Source organism: Quercus lobata, chromosome 9 (genome assembly GCF_001633185.2).
Source record: "Quercus lobata isolate SW786 chromosome 9, ValleyOak3.0 Primary Assembly, whole genome shotgun sequence".
NCBI lineage: Eukaryota > Viridiplantae > Streptophyta > Magnoliopsida > Fagales > Fagaceae > Quercus > Quercus lobata.
In genome coordinates, this window is record NC_044912.1 from 9,860,667 (window position 1) to 9,878,234 (window position 17,568).

Sequence of the window (17,568 nt, forward strand, 5' to 3'; positions counted from 1 at the left end):
CCATTAAAGCTTAAAGAATACACAAGCGGGGGTGCTTGTAGCTGGTGGGAATCCAAAGAAAGAAGGAGTCCATGGATTCGGAGCTTGCACGTGGTCGTGTCAGTAAGTTCTATTGGTTGGTAGCATTAGGAAGTCGAGCGGGGGTGCTTGTAAGTCCTTTTGTATGAACTTCGATTCTTTCTGATAGTGGATTCAAGTTTACCTTGAGGATAGCTAGGTCAAATCCTCCCCAGGTTTTTACCGGTTTGGTTTCCTGGGTGATCATATCATGTGTTATTTATTTTCCGCTGTTTTGCATGATTTGATCTTTATAATTGTGATAACCTAGACTTGTTTAATTGGACTAAGTAACAACTTGGCTAATTACCTAGGTTTAATCAATTGTTTAAGGGGTCTAAAAACTGACAACTAGCTTTGTGACAAAAAAATTTTATATCATGGTAACAATCCACACACTTAATAAACTCTCTGCATTTCTTAATTATTAAATTATATAAAATTATATTTGACAGTTTTTAGACCCCTTAAACAATTAATTAAACCTAGGTAATTAGCCAAGTTGTTACTTAGTCCAATTAAACAAGTCTAGGTTATCACAATATAAAAGATCAAATCATGCAAAGCAGTGGAAAATAAATGACACAAGATATGATCACCCAGGAAACCAAACCGGTAAAAACCTGGGGAGGATTTGACCTAGCTATCCTCAAGGTAAACTTGAATCCACTATCTTGAAAGAATCGAAGTTCATACAATAAGACTTACAAGCCCCCACGCTCGACTTCTTATTGCTACCAATCAGTAGAACTTACTGACACGACCATGTGCAAGCTCCGAATCCACGGACTCCTTCTTTCTTGGATTCACCACCAGATACAAGCACACCCGCTTGTGTTTTCTTTAAACTTCAATGGCAGCAACTGAATTGATCATCAAGGTGTAGATAAATCTTCTCCTTGAAAACCCTAAGTTTGTGTAAAGGAAAGCTCCTCTAGATCTCACAAGAGATTTACACAAACTGCAAAATATGAGCAACACTAAAACGTGACTAGGGTTTGCCTTTTATACTTAGGACAAATAAGAAACCCTAAAAACGTTTTAAAACAACTAGGGCTGAGTTGGACGAATCTGCAGAAAAGCATTCTGCCCGAGCTTCAATCGATCGAGCCTGTCTTTCGATCGATCGAACCAGGTCGAAAGGCACAATGCTTTCTGCTTTAACTCGATTCTAGCTTTACATAAAATCACAACTTTGAGCTAGACTTAAACACTTCTAAATACATTTTTTTGATCATGGTTTGCCAACAATACAATTAGAGTTCTAAATACATAAAATCCTAAACTTTAGAACCTAACAAACTCCCCCTTTGACAATCCGTGACAAAACACAACTTAGAAGCTCAAAGTTTACAAAATAAAAAGCCCTTTACAAAATAATGCTCATAAAACAAATTCAATCCTAACTACTATCCATCAGTTACAAGTGTAGACAGCAGCTCAATTGAATCAACCTGTATATTTCCTGAAACACTAAACAAAATGCATAACCGCATGTGTGGAAACAATACAAGTAAACAAAATAACTTCTTGATTTCAAACAACACACAAATAAAGACATATATCAATGAATAACTCATAAATATAAATCAATAAGCAGTTTGAAACAAGAAACAAATAAAGTACCAACAAAACATAAAACTCCCCCTATCAAGAATATCCCATCAAAAACAAGGTAAGAGCTAAAAATGCATAAGTACAAAGTGAAGCACCTAGATACAATCTAAACTCCACAAGCTCCAACCAAAAACAAATAAATTCCCCCTGAAAACAAAAACCCTACAAAGTACTCCCTCTTTTTGTGACGGAATGCTAAAGGGCAAACAAGATATCCATCATCAAAAGGGAGGTGGTCTAAACTGCGCCAACTCCGCACGCAAGGCACGGAACTCATCGAGCACATCCACCAAAATCTGTCCTTGAGTCGCCTGAACGGTCAAGACATGATCCAACGTACGACGAATGTTTGAATCATCTGAAGCAGTCGGTGGAGGAACATCAGCATCAGCAGCAGCACCTGAAGTCTCAACAACAGTTGTACCTATAGAAGAGGAAGGAGGGGGAACACCACTAGATGACGCACCTCTAGGACGAGAAGGAGCAACTCTCAATTAAGCAGCCCTCTGACGAAGAAAGGTGGCACCTATGAGAGCAATCACATGAACAGGCTCACCAGACGGAAAACTATCTCGACCTAAGAAGAGCAAAATCCTATGAATGAAAATAGGATGAATCAGTGCATGCCCTACGGCAGAACTCCTATGAACCTCGTTCAAAGAACGAAGGAACAAGTGAGGAAAACTGATAGACGCTCCAAAAACAAAGGCATATAAAAACACACATCGCTCTAAAGGGATGGTGTGGAAGTGAGAGATAGGCCACAAGGAATGACACGCTATCCTAAAGATGAGATATGCTGTCTCGGTAAGCTCAGCGGACGTGATCCGAGGATCAGAATCCCACTGGATAGATGACCCAGTGATGTAAGACATGACAACGTCTAATGAGGGTGACTCATCATAGGGATAGTCAGCATCTCGAACAACCGGCACCCCAAGAGCCTCAGCCACTACCCGAGGGGTAATGGTGAACTCTACACCTCGTATCCAACTCCTAACAAGGGTGTTGGAATCATAGACGTGGCAAGAGAGGTTCGAGAAGAACTCTCTAATCAGGGCGGTCGGGGGTGGATAATCTATCTCTAAAAGAGGCAACCAACCTCTAGACTCAAAATTGGCCCTAATGGCCGGATCAAGCTCATCTAACACAACAGCTCGCTCAGACCATATCTTACGTTTACGGTTCAAAGTCTCATAGACCTCATGACACTTATCATTCCTAAACTCCTCAACCCTAGAGGGAGACACAGAAGAAGTGGAAGGAGTCCTATTGGCTCTAGTTTTCCTAGGCATGGTGCTAAGATAAGGATCAAAACACAGAGCAAAAGAACAAAAACACAAAACCAAAACCAAGGGCAGACTGCAAGTTAACACAAAAACAGAATATAGAAAAAAAATCTATATGATGCATGAACAAGTTTAAATGTCATGATGCATGTTCTAATGCAGCGAATTAAGTCCAAAAGGTTCAAATTACAAAATTGGCTTGAACATCAAGATTTTAATACAAAAACCCCAAAATTTGGAAAACAACTTGATCAATTTGAAAAATATTGACGAATTGATCATTACACATGATATAATAACAAAAATAATGACCAAATACATAAATTGGATAAGCCAATTTCATCAATTTAAGCCAATTTGACAAAATCCCCAATTCGGATCAAATTCAAAACCCTAGAATTTCCAATTTTTCGAAAACCACAAAATTGATCAAAATAAACTATAAGGAACATCATTATAGCATCATAGCACAAAAACCCATTGATCAATTTCACCAAAATTGGTTCGAATCATCAAAAACCCCAATATGTTGAAAGTGCCGAAAATACCCATGATAATGCATGAAAAATGCATGAAATCAAGAAATAAACTTGAAAAGGAAGGGCAAAAGGGACTTACCGGCCTCCAAGGACAAAAACCTTGCAAAAATCTTGAAGGAAAACGATAAAAATTGGATGGTGGAGCCTAGAGCCAATGCGGAGAGAGAGAAAAGTTGAAAACTATTTGAAAAAGTAACTTTGAAAAAGTCCAATCTATCTTTTTTAAAAACCTGATTCACGAGTTTCGATCGGTCGAAAATCAGCCTCGATCGATCAAAACAGACAGAGACTCTCTCTCAAATTTAAAAAATTTCGATCGATCAAAAAAACATAATGGACCGATTGAATTAGGCAGAGGCTCACCATATTTTTGAAGAAAAACACAATTTTTGAAAAACAAGATGATTTAACTCAAAGCATTGAAATTTAAGAACAAAAATGCATGAGTATGGGATGATATGATTTTCAAATCAAGGATTTTAAGCCCAAAATTCCCAAAAACAAAATTTCTTGCATTCTTCACAAATTTTCAAGCAACAAATTAGGTTTGCACATAATTCAATGCGGAGAGAGAGAAAAGTTGAAAACTATTTGAAAAAGTAACTTTGAAAAAGTCCAATCTATCTTTTTTAAAAACCTGATTCACGAGTTTCGATCGGTCGAAAATCAGCCTCGATCGATCAAAACAGACAGAGACTCTCTCTCAAATTTAAAAAATTTCGATCGATCAAAAAAACATAATGGACCGATTGAATTAGGCAGAGGCTCACCATATTTTTGAAGAAAAACACAATTTTTGAAAAACAAGATGATTTAACTCAAAGCATTGAAATTTAAGAACAAAAATGCATGAGTATGGGATGATATGATTTTCAAATCAAGGATTTTAAGCCCAAAATTCCCAAAAACAAAATTTCTTGCATTCTTCACAAATTTTCAAGCAACAAATTAGGTTTGCACATAATTCAAAGTATTTGCAAAACTTGGTTGGTCAGACCATAAACACACATAATAACATGTACAATGTTTAGCAAAGAGTAACTCGTGTAGTGTGTGCAACTAGCTAAAGTTTGAGATATATGTGAGGTGATATGTGAATAGTAATCAATCACAAAGTCTACAAAATTCATCACAAAGAATTTAAAAGAGACTATCACCTAAAGAGTTACATCATATAACTCTCACATCTTCTAGATCATAAGCTTGCAATCATGTAAGTTTCTTGTATTTATGCCTCATAATATACATTCCAATTTTAAGTTATGTGAGTTTGGAATCAAGCCTAATAATACACACCAATTTTGATTTTAAGAATTAAGCAATTTAACCCGAGGCTTCACCTTATGTTCTTTTTGTGCATGTGCTACACTTTCTCGAGCACAAAATCTTATGATATGCACTAAGGTGTTCATGATTGGCTAGTGAACAGTGGTGAGATGGTTATTTATGCCTTTCTCTAAAAGTTCAAGTCCAACATTTAAAAACATGTGACTTTAAGATTAAGACATAGTAATCAAAAACCATAAACATCTTTCCCACACAACATGCACTACAAAGCTTCAACTAGTAAAGTGCAATAAATAAGCTCATCAAAGCTAAACAAGGTACAAAAGACATGTTATGTAAAATAAATTGACCAACCTTGTTCTCAAAAACCAAGAAGAATAGTGCAAAACAAAATGTGCTTCCTTTTTCTTCTTTTTTTATTTTATTTTTATTTTAATAAAATAAAAAACACCTAGAATGAAATGCATGAATGTTATGCTATGCAAATCCTAGAAACAAAAAAAAAAAAAACAAAACATAACCAAAGAACAATGGTCACAAAGGATAGAGCAAATAAAGCACAAGGACCATGTTAGAAAGACTCAGTTAGGTCGAGTCTTTTGCATCCAAAACATTTTAGATGCACCACGAGCATTGGAGTTCTTATTCACTTGAGAATGATTACCAACTCCAAGATTGGAATAAAAGTTTAAAGCCTTTACCAAATCACCAATAAGTACCATAGGATCAAGTGCTTGAGACATAGGTACTTTTGGTTTGTTTGCTCTCTTAGCAGCTTGCAGCTTGTAGCAATTTGGACGGATGTGTCCAGTCTTTCCACAAAAGTGACAAACCCATGCAGGTTTATCATGTGTCTTGTCCTTAGATAGGGTAGGCTTCTTAGGCTTAGATTCTTTCAAATCAACCCTAATCTTCCTAGATGATGAACCTTCTAAGGGTTTAACAACTTCACTCACAGGGGGTTTGACAGTTTCACTCACTATCTCACTCACTGAAGGTTCAGAAGAAGAAGATGAAGGAACAAACTTTGTGGAATGGGGAGTGGACACAGAGATGCTATCAACATAACCTAATCCAATTTTGTCAGAAGACGACTTTTGAACACTCAGCATTTGATTAAGTTTAGAACTAGCAGATCTAGTAACAGATAAATCAAGTTCCAAAGATTTAACTTTATCAAGTAAAAGCATGTTTTCAGTTTTCACATTGTTCAAAAGATCATTAGCATCAAACAATTTAACAAGCAAATTTTTCTTTTCAAGCTTAAGAGATTCAATTTTCTTCAGGCCAAGTTCAACATTCATAGCATCCTTTGTAGCAACTTTGGAAAGTTTATTATAGGCCTCTTGAAGATCTACATTTTCAGAGAGTTCCCCATCAGAAGGGTTCTCTTTAACAGATATGCTCTCATCAACTACAGCAGTAGCGGTGAAAGCAATGAAGTTTTCATTCTCATCACAATCAGGCTCATGATCAGAAACTTCACCATCACTAAGGGTTACAGTCATAGCCTTACCCTTAGACTTCAAATAGGTTGGACATTCAGACTTCATGTGCCTATACCCTTGACATCCAAAACATTGAGAGCCCATGGAATTGTTTGAAGATTGACCTACTCTTTCTCTAGGTTTATCATTGTTGTTAACCTTAGTGGGATCATGCTTCCTAAAATTTCTAGGTTCAGCAGTGTTTGTGCCTCTTGCCTTTCTATTGCTATTCCTGAGAAAGTTTCTAAAGTTCTTGGCAAGATAGGCAATCTCTGTAGCAGAGAGCTCATCATCAAATCCACCACCTTCAACATCATCAACTGACTTAAGAGCCATTGATTTGGATTTGATAGTTTTGGGTAGATCTAACTTATAGGATTGAAGAGATCCTACAAGTTCATCAATAGGGATGGAGTCCACATCCTTGTTTTCAGTAATGACAGTCACCTTGGGTCTAAAGTTTTCAGTCAAAGATCTAAAAATCTTCCTAACAATTTTAGGTTAATCATAGATTTCACCCAAGTTAAAACCAAAATTAACAATATCATTCAATTTAGCATAGAATTCATCAAAAGATTCATCATCAGACATCCTAATGCTTTCAAATTTAGAAATCAATTGCTGCAATTTATTTATTTTGACAGCATTTGTGCCTTCATGCACAGTTTGGAAGATATTCCAAGCAGTATGAGCAATCCCAACATTCGAGATTCTCTTAAATTCCTCCATAGAAACAGCGTTAAAAATCGCATTCATAGCCTTGCTATTAAACGAAGCTGCTTCTTTTTGAGAAGTTTCCCACTCACTAACAAGAGTAATGGGCTTCTCCCATCCGTATTCAACGGAGTTCCACACCCTCTCATCAATGGATTTCAGGAATGCTTTTATCCTTACTTTCCAGTAAGCATAATTATTCCCATCAAAGTGAGGAGGAATAACTAGAGAGTGTCCGTGTTCCATGACAACAGGGGTCAAGGATCAGCTCAGTGATCAAAGGATCAACAACAAAATAACTACATGCTCTGATATCACTTGACAGTTTTTAGATCCCCTAAACAATTGATTAAACCTAGGTAATTAGCCAAGTTGTTACTTAGTCCAATTAAACAAGTCTAGGTTATCACAATATAAAAAATCAAATCATGCAAAGCAGCGGGAAATAAATGACACAAGCTATGATCACCCAGGAAACCAAACCAGTAAAAACCTGGGGAGGATTTGACCTAGCTATCCTCAAGGTAAACTTGAATCCACTATCTTGAAAGAATCGAAGTTCATACAATAAGACTTACAAGCCCCCATGCTCGACGTCTTATTGCTACCAACCAGTAGAACTTACTGACACGACCACGTGCAAACTCCGAATCCACGGACTCCTTCTTTCTTAGATTCACCACCAGATACAAGCACACCCGCTTGTGTTTTCTTTAAACCTCAATGGCAGCAACTAAATTGATCATCAAGGTGTAGATAAATCTTCTCCTTGAAAACCCTAAGTTTGTGTAAAGGAAAGCTCCTCGAGATCTCACAAGAGATTTACACAAACCGCAAAATATGAGCAACACTAAAATGTGGTTAGGGTTTGCCTTTTATACTTAGGACAAATAAAAAACCCTAAAAATGTTTTAAAACAACTAGGGCTGAGTTGGACGAATCTGCAGAAAAGCATTCTTCCCGGGCTTCGATCGATCGAGCCTGTCTTTCGATCGATTGAGCCAGGCCAAAAGGCACAATGCTTCCTGCTTTAACTCGATTCCAACTTTACATAAAATCACAACTTTGAGCTAGACTTAAACACTTTTAAACACATTGTTTTGATCATGGTTTGCCAACAATACAATTAGAGTTCTAAATACATAAAATCCTAAACTTTAGAACCTAACAATATTATATTTATATTACATGCACACATCCACACAAATAACATCATAACAAAATAATAATAATAATAATAATAATAACACATACAATTAGTTGAGCCACCCCTGTTGAATCTAGTTGGGTAACCAGATTCAATGCTAAATTGCTAACTACTGACCATGGCCAGAAGTTGCCAGCTTGGCAAATATTCTAACGTTGCAGCCTGCATATGATTTTGCACATTAATTTGGCAATAGCGTTGATGTGGCATTGTGTGAAATTGACACATGGTTTGAGTGGGCTTCTTCCAACAACAATTCTTCTAGCTCTTTCTTAACATAATTTAACCAATTTTAAATTAATTAAAACATATTAAGAATTTAATTTGATCACAATAAAATGTTAGGGAAGAGCGAAAAGTTCTCAAGCATATCCATTAGGGGAAAAAAAACACCAACTAATAATCTTTGAATTTTATTTATTTATTTAAAGAAGAGTATAAATGCCGTAGGGCCACAACCACCAATTTATATTGGAAAGCACCAAGGAAGTCCTAGTTCGGGAAACTTCATTCAGGTTAAGCACCGAATTAAGATAAAAATAAAAATTTAGCAAAAATATATTCTTAAACAAATCTTATAAGGGGCTCAAGTTTGACTCAAATTCTCTTAAAACTTATCTAAAATAAGGAAATAAAGCCTTATTCTACGAAACTATGAAATTTTATAAAAACAAATATAAAAACATTTATAAACAACAACAAAAATAACTGTATTATCTTTACTACCCCAATAGGAATTAAACAATACATTTTTATATGTATCATTTTGCTTAAACCTGATATAAGAAAACTTGAAGTCCCTACAATGTTCACAAGATTAATAATTTCAATCCTTGAGTAAAAAATGATTGCAACTTTTATGATTGTCCAGGACTCTTACTCTGATTCTAGGATAACTTCTAACTCTTGGTTTAGATGCCTTGTAGGCATACTTAAATTGATTCTTGTAGGGCCTGTAGACGCAAAGGGATTAGGAGGCATGGTTAACTTATCTCCTTCTCCTTCCAACATTTGGACCACAACTTTCATAGAAGGACGATCCACTGGGTGCCACTAGATGCACCAGAGTCCCACAATTGCAAGTTTCTTTGCAATTTTAGCATCTCCATTATCCTTAACATAGACTCGAAGGTCTTCTTTTTTCTCTAACAAATTGTAGATCCATTCAGGGAAATATATTCGGCTTGTGTTCTCCACAATTACATCAACATTTTTCCTACCTCCAACCATTTCAAGCAACAATATTCCAAAACTGTAAACATCTGATTTGTAAGACACGCTCCCAAAGTACCTAGAGAACACTTCGGGTGCAATGTAACCCATGGTCCCCCTAGCTGTGGTCATAGACACTGCACTTTGATCCTTTGCACACAATGTAACCCATGGTCCCCCTAGCTGTGGTCATAGACACTGCACTTTGATCCTTTGCACACATTTTGGCTAGACCAAATTCAGAAATTTTTGGATTGAAATTTTGGTCTAGCAAAATATTATGAGGTTTAATATCAAAATGGAGGATTCGTTGATCACATTCTTGGTGAAGATATTCAATTCCTTTTGCTATGCCGAGAGCAATGTTTTGTAGCTTTTCCCAACCAAGGAAACAATTAGAATCTACTGAGGAAATGAACTTCTCTAGTGAATCATTTGGTAAGAACTCATAAACTAGAGCTCTTCTAAATCCATCAGCACAGAAGCCAACCAAGCGAACCACATTAACATGGTGGATTCTACCCATTGTTCCCACTTCATTTATGAATTCTTCCCCATTGCCCTTGGAACTGTTTAATTAGGATCTTCATAGCTACATGTATTTCATTTGAAAACTTTCCTTTGAACACTGTTCCATAGGCTCCTTGTCCTAACTTCTCAGTAAATTGATTTGTAATTCTTTTAACATCGTTATATGAGTACCCTGTGGGCTTGAGAGCTTTGTAATCCTCCAAAAACATTTCAATCCTAGCTTGATTTTCATTTTCTGTTTTGTCATAGCGATAGACACGATAGAGTGCATAGACTACTAGTACCCAAAAAAATGTCCCCAAGATGGAACTTGCATGTTAAATATTCATGTGTCAAGAAAGAAAAAAAAAGTAATTTACACTGAATTTTCAAAGGGCCAATGAACAACTCACCAGTGGTCAATGCTATTTCTCTTGATCTACCTGTAAAATATTTTAACGTGATCAGCTTCTAATTATACTTATCAATAAACAAAACATAATTGTGTAAAAGTTGATCACTATTAGCTGAACAATATATAGGCAATTCAGGTGGTCATAAACGTGATAGTCCCTTCTCTAACATAAATAGTGGATTCCACCGTGACTTTAGTTAGTAGAATAAGTTATTAGGTTATGAGGAAGTATGAAGTCATTGTACTCCTAAGATGTTGAATAATTACTCTTATTAGCAAGCTAGTGTTGCATTCAAAATTTGTGTCCTTTTTTAATGTGATAAGCAATGAGTTTTCCTGAATTAATCAATTACCACACTTGTACTAAACTTTTTAGGTAAATTTTATATTGATATTGTAAGGTTTAGTTTCAACTAATGAGCTACTCGCCTATTCAAGGGCTTTTGAGACATGCGTAATTATTTAGTACTACAGAAGTACAATTTAAACTCTCTTCTATCATGTAATAGTGAGGCCTACTAATTAAATTCATGATAAAATTCATAATTTATGTAAAAGAATGAAGCACTAACTCACTCTACATTGTACTCTAAAGATACCTAATAATTTTTCTTCTAACAAAATCCCACTTCTAAAATAATGTTCTTTTGAATGGAAGGAAAAATATTACTTTAAGAATGGATACAGAATCTACAAGCCTAGTTCTAAAATAATGTTCCCTTGGTTGAAAAAAATATATATATTACGTAAAATCCATAATTTATGTAAAATAATGAAGCACTAACTCGCTCTACACTCTACTCTAAAAATACCTAATAATTTTTCTTCTCACACAAGCCCACTTCTAAAATAATGCTTTTTTGAATGGAAGGAAAAAATATTACTTTAAGAATGGATACAGACCCTACAAGCCTAGATCTTATAAAATAATGTTCCCTTGGTTAAAAAAAAAAAAATCAATTTCATGACTGGTTACAGGAAATTACCGTTACAGAGCACTTATAAACTAAGCTTTGATAAAAATAAAATCAATATATGTTGGCATGAAACAGAACTTATATGATTATAGAAGTGGAAATTGGGTAGAAATAATACAATACCTTTGTCTTTGTTGGGGAAGCACTCAGTTTTCAAATCAGTGCTATTATTCTGAAATCTACATTTCTTGCCTTTCCTTTCAGTGTCCGCACTTAACCGGTTCGGACCATGTCAATTCAAGAAAAGGAGAATTCCATATATCATCAGGAACTGATGAAACGCTATACATCTTTGTACTGTTGTACATGATAATATGGGAAAGTTGTCGATGTCATAATCCGAAGGAAAAGCATAAACTGGGGTTGAAAAGCTACTAAGACAAGGGATCCGAGTAGAAGAAGATACTGTATCTGGCGTACAACTGAAAAGGGAATAGTTAGAAAGAGGATTTGTGTATTGGAAAGGAAGGGAAGATAAATTGAGTCCCAAAATTTTCCGTGGAAAGCAATTATCTGAGTCAGTTACTTCAATTAACTGAGATTTGTAATCAATGTTTTTAACAAAGACTTTAACTGAAGTAGGCAGCTCAAGCACAGTATCATTATTATGAGAGCAGTAGAGATCAAAGCCAGGATAGCCACACTGCTGGTCTGGGCCGTCTGGCTGCCTGTCTTTGAGTCGGAAAGGAAATCGGATGGGTGGGCCGTCTCCACACTGTAATTCGGGACAACTATTGTGGCCTTCTCCAAGGTCTACGATGAAAAGCACAAACAACATTAAGGTTGGGATAACTGTTCTAAGGGATATATCCATATCTGTGGTCTGGAAAGGCTTCTCACACTCCCCAGATTGTCTAAGACTAACTTAGATGGAGACTATATGGATTATTATGGAATAATCACCTATTCCTAAGCAACCACGTATTATTTGGGTGGGTGAAAATTTATAGACTTTTACTTGGATTCACTGATTCAATAAGGGCTGTTATCCTCTAAAATTTTCTCACGCGTATATATGACTTTTTTTCATCTGAAAGTTATTTCATTTGTATTGTGTTTTCTTTTTGTACTGGTAAAATCTCATTGCTCACAATATTCTCATGGGCTACTTTTTATAAGTCCGATGTACTGATTTTGTAAGTCTGATGGCCTTTAGGACAGAAAAAGAGTAGTGATTGGGCACATCTAGTTCACTTTCTTCTTGATTTATTTAATACATAAAAAAAAATTGCCAATCACGCATTAATTTGAGCTAGTTGTTTCATGACATTCCTCCGGTTAACGAACAAAGGATTTGGGGCCCATTTGATTAGGCATTTTGGAGTTTAAAAGCAAGTTTTGAAACATAAACTTCTCATAACCTTTTTAACAAATGTTCATTTTAAACCCAAAATACCGTTTTGCAACAGTTTATACAAATGCACCTTTGATCAAATTTTCTTACGCGGTATGACCATACTAAACTTTAATTTTATTTAATGTGTTGAACTTTCCATTGAGCAATTATTATTATTATTATTATTATTATTATTATTATTATTATTATTATTATTATTATGTTAATTTAATGTGTTGGGACAACTGTATTTTTCATTGATGTTTCAGTGAGAAAGCAACAAAGATAGGAATGACTCTACTAGCAAAAGTTGGTATTCAAATTTGAACAGAAACAAAGCTTCTAGGAAGCTATTTGTTGATTCATGGCTTCAATTGGATATGAAGGTGCATGCAACAAAGATAGAGATGACTCTACTAGCAAAATTCAGTATTCAAATTTTTACAAAAACGCAACTTCTTGGAAGCTATTTGTTCACTCATGACTTCAAATGGATATGAAGGTGCATGCAACAAAGATAGGGATGACTTTGCTTGCAAAAGTCTCTATTCAAATTTGTATAGAAACTCAACTTCTTGGAAGTTATTTCTTGACTCATGAGTAATGACGTCAATTGGATATGAAGGTGCAAGTAACAAAGATAGGGTTGACTCTACCTAAAAAAGTCAGTATTCAAATTTGTACTGAAATACGGCTTCTTGGAAGTTATTTGTTGACTCATGACTCATGAATCATGTTTCCTTACAATCCTAACATGTGGTTGACGAATGAAGAATTCAATCAACTTTTCTTACGTGGTATGACAGTAGAGAGCCATTTAATTTAGGAAAAAGTTAATGAATGTGGATATTTGTTTAGGAAATATTTTTAAAAAACTTTTTATGAGAAAACAAACAATCAACTAACTTTTTTTTTTACAACTTTTTATATTTTTCCATTAAAGTGGCATTTAAACTTTCCTAAATTGGCCTATTCGCAAATGTTCTAAGGGTACTTATGAATCGGGTCTTTTATTTTAATGTGTTGAGACAAAAAGTTGTATTTGTCATTGATTTTCTAGTGAGAAAGCAATAAATATGGGGATGATACTACTTGCAAAAGTCGTTTTCAAGTTTGTGTGGAAGGGAACCACAACTTTATGCCTTCATAGAAGCTATGTTTGCTAACTCATGAGTCATGGCTTTAATTGGGTATGAAGGTGCATAGAACATCCTGCATAGCACCCACATCAAAGTTGTCCATGTTGTCAATGAGCCTCTTATTACCATGGAATAAGGTCTTTTAAGGTTTTACCCTAATTTAGGGGGCAAAACGAGTTATTTTACCTTGAAATAGCTTTTGAAATATTTAATTAATTACCAAAAGTACTTTGAGGTGGGTTATAGTTAATTTAAAAATACATATTAGAAAGATATTATTTTACAAAATTTTGCAAGAAAATGCCTTTCTTATAGCTACACATACACAACAAAAAAAAAAAAAAAAAACCCTTAATAACTGTCAAATTATTGTGCTTTATCTTCTTTTAGTGGAAAGTCTAATTTTTATTTTCTTGTTGAAGATATTATCAGCTCGATACCACAGAAAGAAGTATTTATTTTTTTATTTTTTTATACAAGATAAAAACTCTACTATACCCTAATCTAAGTGTATATATATGTGAAGTTTCCTCTTGAAAATTTGAATCTCGGCATTTGTCCCTTACACCACCCTATAAGCACTTATTAATTATTCAATGAGTAATTTGTGTAATTATCTTTTAATTATGGTAAATTTGGAACTAATGAAGTTTGAAATGGGAGTGATTGGAGCCTATTAATGTTAGGAGCTAATTTGGGACCTATTAATGTTAATTGTGCTGAAATTATTTTCTAACAAATGACCTCTACTCACCATTTCATTGATATATCTCAGAATATTTTGAATCTGTGAATAAGGTTAATTTTCCCAGAAACTAGACATCTGGTTCTTCAATTTAAGTACAAGAACAAGACAATTCCAATCATAATTGAGTAAGATATGATTTTTTGAAGTTGGCTCTATAGGCTATTACAGTAGCTACGGGAAAACCAAAATTTGCTTGCTTCTCACTCCCACCATTCTTTGAATTTAATGCACCCGATTTCTCTAAAGGCTAAAATAAGGTCTAGGTTCATGATTTTTTGTCAACCCTTATTAAATGACATTCCATTCGTATTTTCTCCACCACTACTATATAAACCCTCCCTCTCCTCCATTCCAGGACACTAAAACCTCATCTCTTCTCCTCTCTTGAGTTCTAGTGAATTAAAGTAGTTTTGTCATATCTTGGTCTTCTTGAGACTCAAGGTATTGAGTGAGACTCACTCTCCCTCTCCTAACTCTTCTTTTCCTCCATCCTTAGGACCTCCACTAAGAGTCTCCTCCTCCACCGTATGGATCTTGCATGAAGGTATAATCCATTTCCCTAACTGGTTTTTTATGTTGCCATGATGAGAATTTAAGATTAAAGCATGATAGTAATTATTTAAATTCCCTTGAATATGTTTGAATGTTCTTAAATGTTCTTATGTGTTCTTCACATGTTCTTGGTTGTTCATCACATATTCATGCATAACACTAGTTTTAATCTTAAATCCACTTTAAAAATATGAAAAACATGTTCGTTTCATAATTCTTTCAAATCCTTGAATCTAGGATATCACCATCCATACACATTCACTAGAATTTATTTTTTGATTAAATTGAAATGCTTAATAAATTGAATTAGGATTTATCACATGCACACACATTAAATTCAACATGCAAATTGATTGATAAAATATTGGATGATGTGATATGAATGTTGGTCATCATAGTTTAGAAGACCGGTTTCACCGGGTAAGGTGGGTGCCTAACACCTTCCCACCTTGTAACATAGCCTCCGAGCTTAGATCAAGGGTTGATAGATCAATGTTTATCCTTATAATTTTCAATTTCTAGATTGTAACTAGGAAACAAAGCCATATATTTTATCTTAGATTGTATCTAGGACCAAAGTCATTTAATTTGCTATGATCATTGTAAATTCAATTTCAAATTAATAAAATGAGGAATTTTTCAATTTTGGTTTTCTTATTTATTCCAATAATTAAATAAGTAGCGACTCCATTGTAAAACCCTTAATCAAAAGAGAAAAATATAATTAGTCAAACCTCCATTTTGAGAGGTAATAACATGACTCTACCCATTCACGTGGGTTTGGCCCAACACCCAAAAAAAGGGGCCGAGGGCGCGGTCTCTCACAATTTATTATGTATGTTTATGTAAGTACAATCGGAAAAAATCCTCTCAACCTACCTCAATGGCAAGAGGCTTAACGTTGAGTCCAGGACTCACGGCCTTTATTGCTCTTGTAGTACTTTTCAATGAAACTTAAAGTGCTACTGTTGAGGTTAATCATTATTGTGCCCCTTCTTCATATGGCAATATCCACAACATAAGCTACCCGTTTCGATTGAAGAATGATCCACAAACCTGTGAGGACCTAAGGTATGAACTATTGTGTGATAACAATTGAATGGCTTTGTTGCTGGCTGTTTATAGTGGCTCTAGCCTCCGGCTCTACTGCTACTTAATCATTTATATTTTGATATGTAAGTAGTGGCCTTTTTTGATATATAAGTGACGTAAAAGACATTTATCAATGTATGATGCTGTTGAAGAATTTTTGCCAAGCCAAATTAAACTTATGCCAATTAGGTACTCGTACTCAGAAATTAGGAAGATGTCCAAAGATTTCAAGGACAAATTGGGTAAAGGAGGTTATGGCTCTGTATATAGAGGAAAACTTAAAAGTGGTCCTCTTGTAGCAATAAAGATGTTGGGTAACCCCAAGGCTAACGGGCAAGAATTTATCCATGAAGTTGCAACAATTGGAAGGATTCACCACATGAATGTAGTGCAACTCATTGGCTTTTGTGCTGAGCGACTGAAATGTCCCCTTATATATGAATTCATGCCTAATGGTTGTCTTGAAAAATGCATTTTTTCACGAAAAGGAACTATCCACTTAAGTATTGAAAAAACATATAAGATTTCATTTGGAGTGGCTCATGGGATTGAATATCTACATCAAGGATGTGCCATGCAAATTCCATATTTTTTATATTAAGCCTTGTAACATTCTTCTTGATGAGAACTTCATCCCTAAAGTTTCTAATTTTGGGTTTGCAAAATTTTATCCAACGAATGATAGCATAATGTTGTTGACTACTGCAAGAGGAGCATTAGGATATATAGCTCCAGAGTTGTTCTATAAAAATATTGGAGGCATCTCTTATAAAGCTAAAGTTTATAGTTTCGGCATGTTATTGATGGAGATGGCAGGCAGAAGAAAGAATGTGGATGCATTTGCTAACCATTCAAGCCAAATTTACTTTCTAACTTGGTTCTATGACCAAATTACTGACGGAAAGGACATAGAAATGGAAGATGCCACGGTGGAGGAGAAGAAAATAGTTAAGAAGATGATCATAGTTGCAATATGGTGCATACAGATGAAACCTAGTGATTGTCCTTCAATGAACAAAGTCGTAGAAATGTTTGAATAAGAAGTTGAATGCTTACAAATGCCTCCCAAGCCTTTTCTATCGTCACTAGAGAGGCCAATAAGAGATGTAGGAGACAATTTAAGTCCAACTTGTTTATCATTTCAGTCAGGTGAATCAAGTCAATCAACCCAACTTTAAATGCAAGGGAAAGTTAACACTACCACATAATTGGGGCAATTAGTCTTCACATATTTTATAGCTTAAAGATACTTCATATATTTGTGTAACATATAGTTGGTCCCTTTGTTTATGATAGCTATCCTTACCTACAACAATTTTATTTTATTTTATTTTTTTACTTAGTACGTGGTATATATTTACTTTTGAAAGTCTTTTTAAGAGGAAATAAA

The 17,568-nt window shown here is 35.0% G+C and overlaps 2 pseudogenes; one reads left to right on the plus strand and one right to left on the minus strand.

Moving 5' to 3' along the window:
- Positions 1-9,073: 9,073 nt before the first annotated feature.
- Positions 9,074-12,125, minus strand: LOC115961177 (annotated as a pseudogene).
- A 4,171-nt stretch (positions 12,126-16,296) lies between these two features.
- LOC115961178 lies at positions 16,297-17,356 on the plus strand (annotated as a pseudogene).
- The last annotated feature ends 212 nt before the right edge of the window (positions 17,357-17,568 follow it).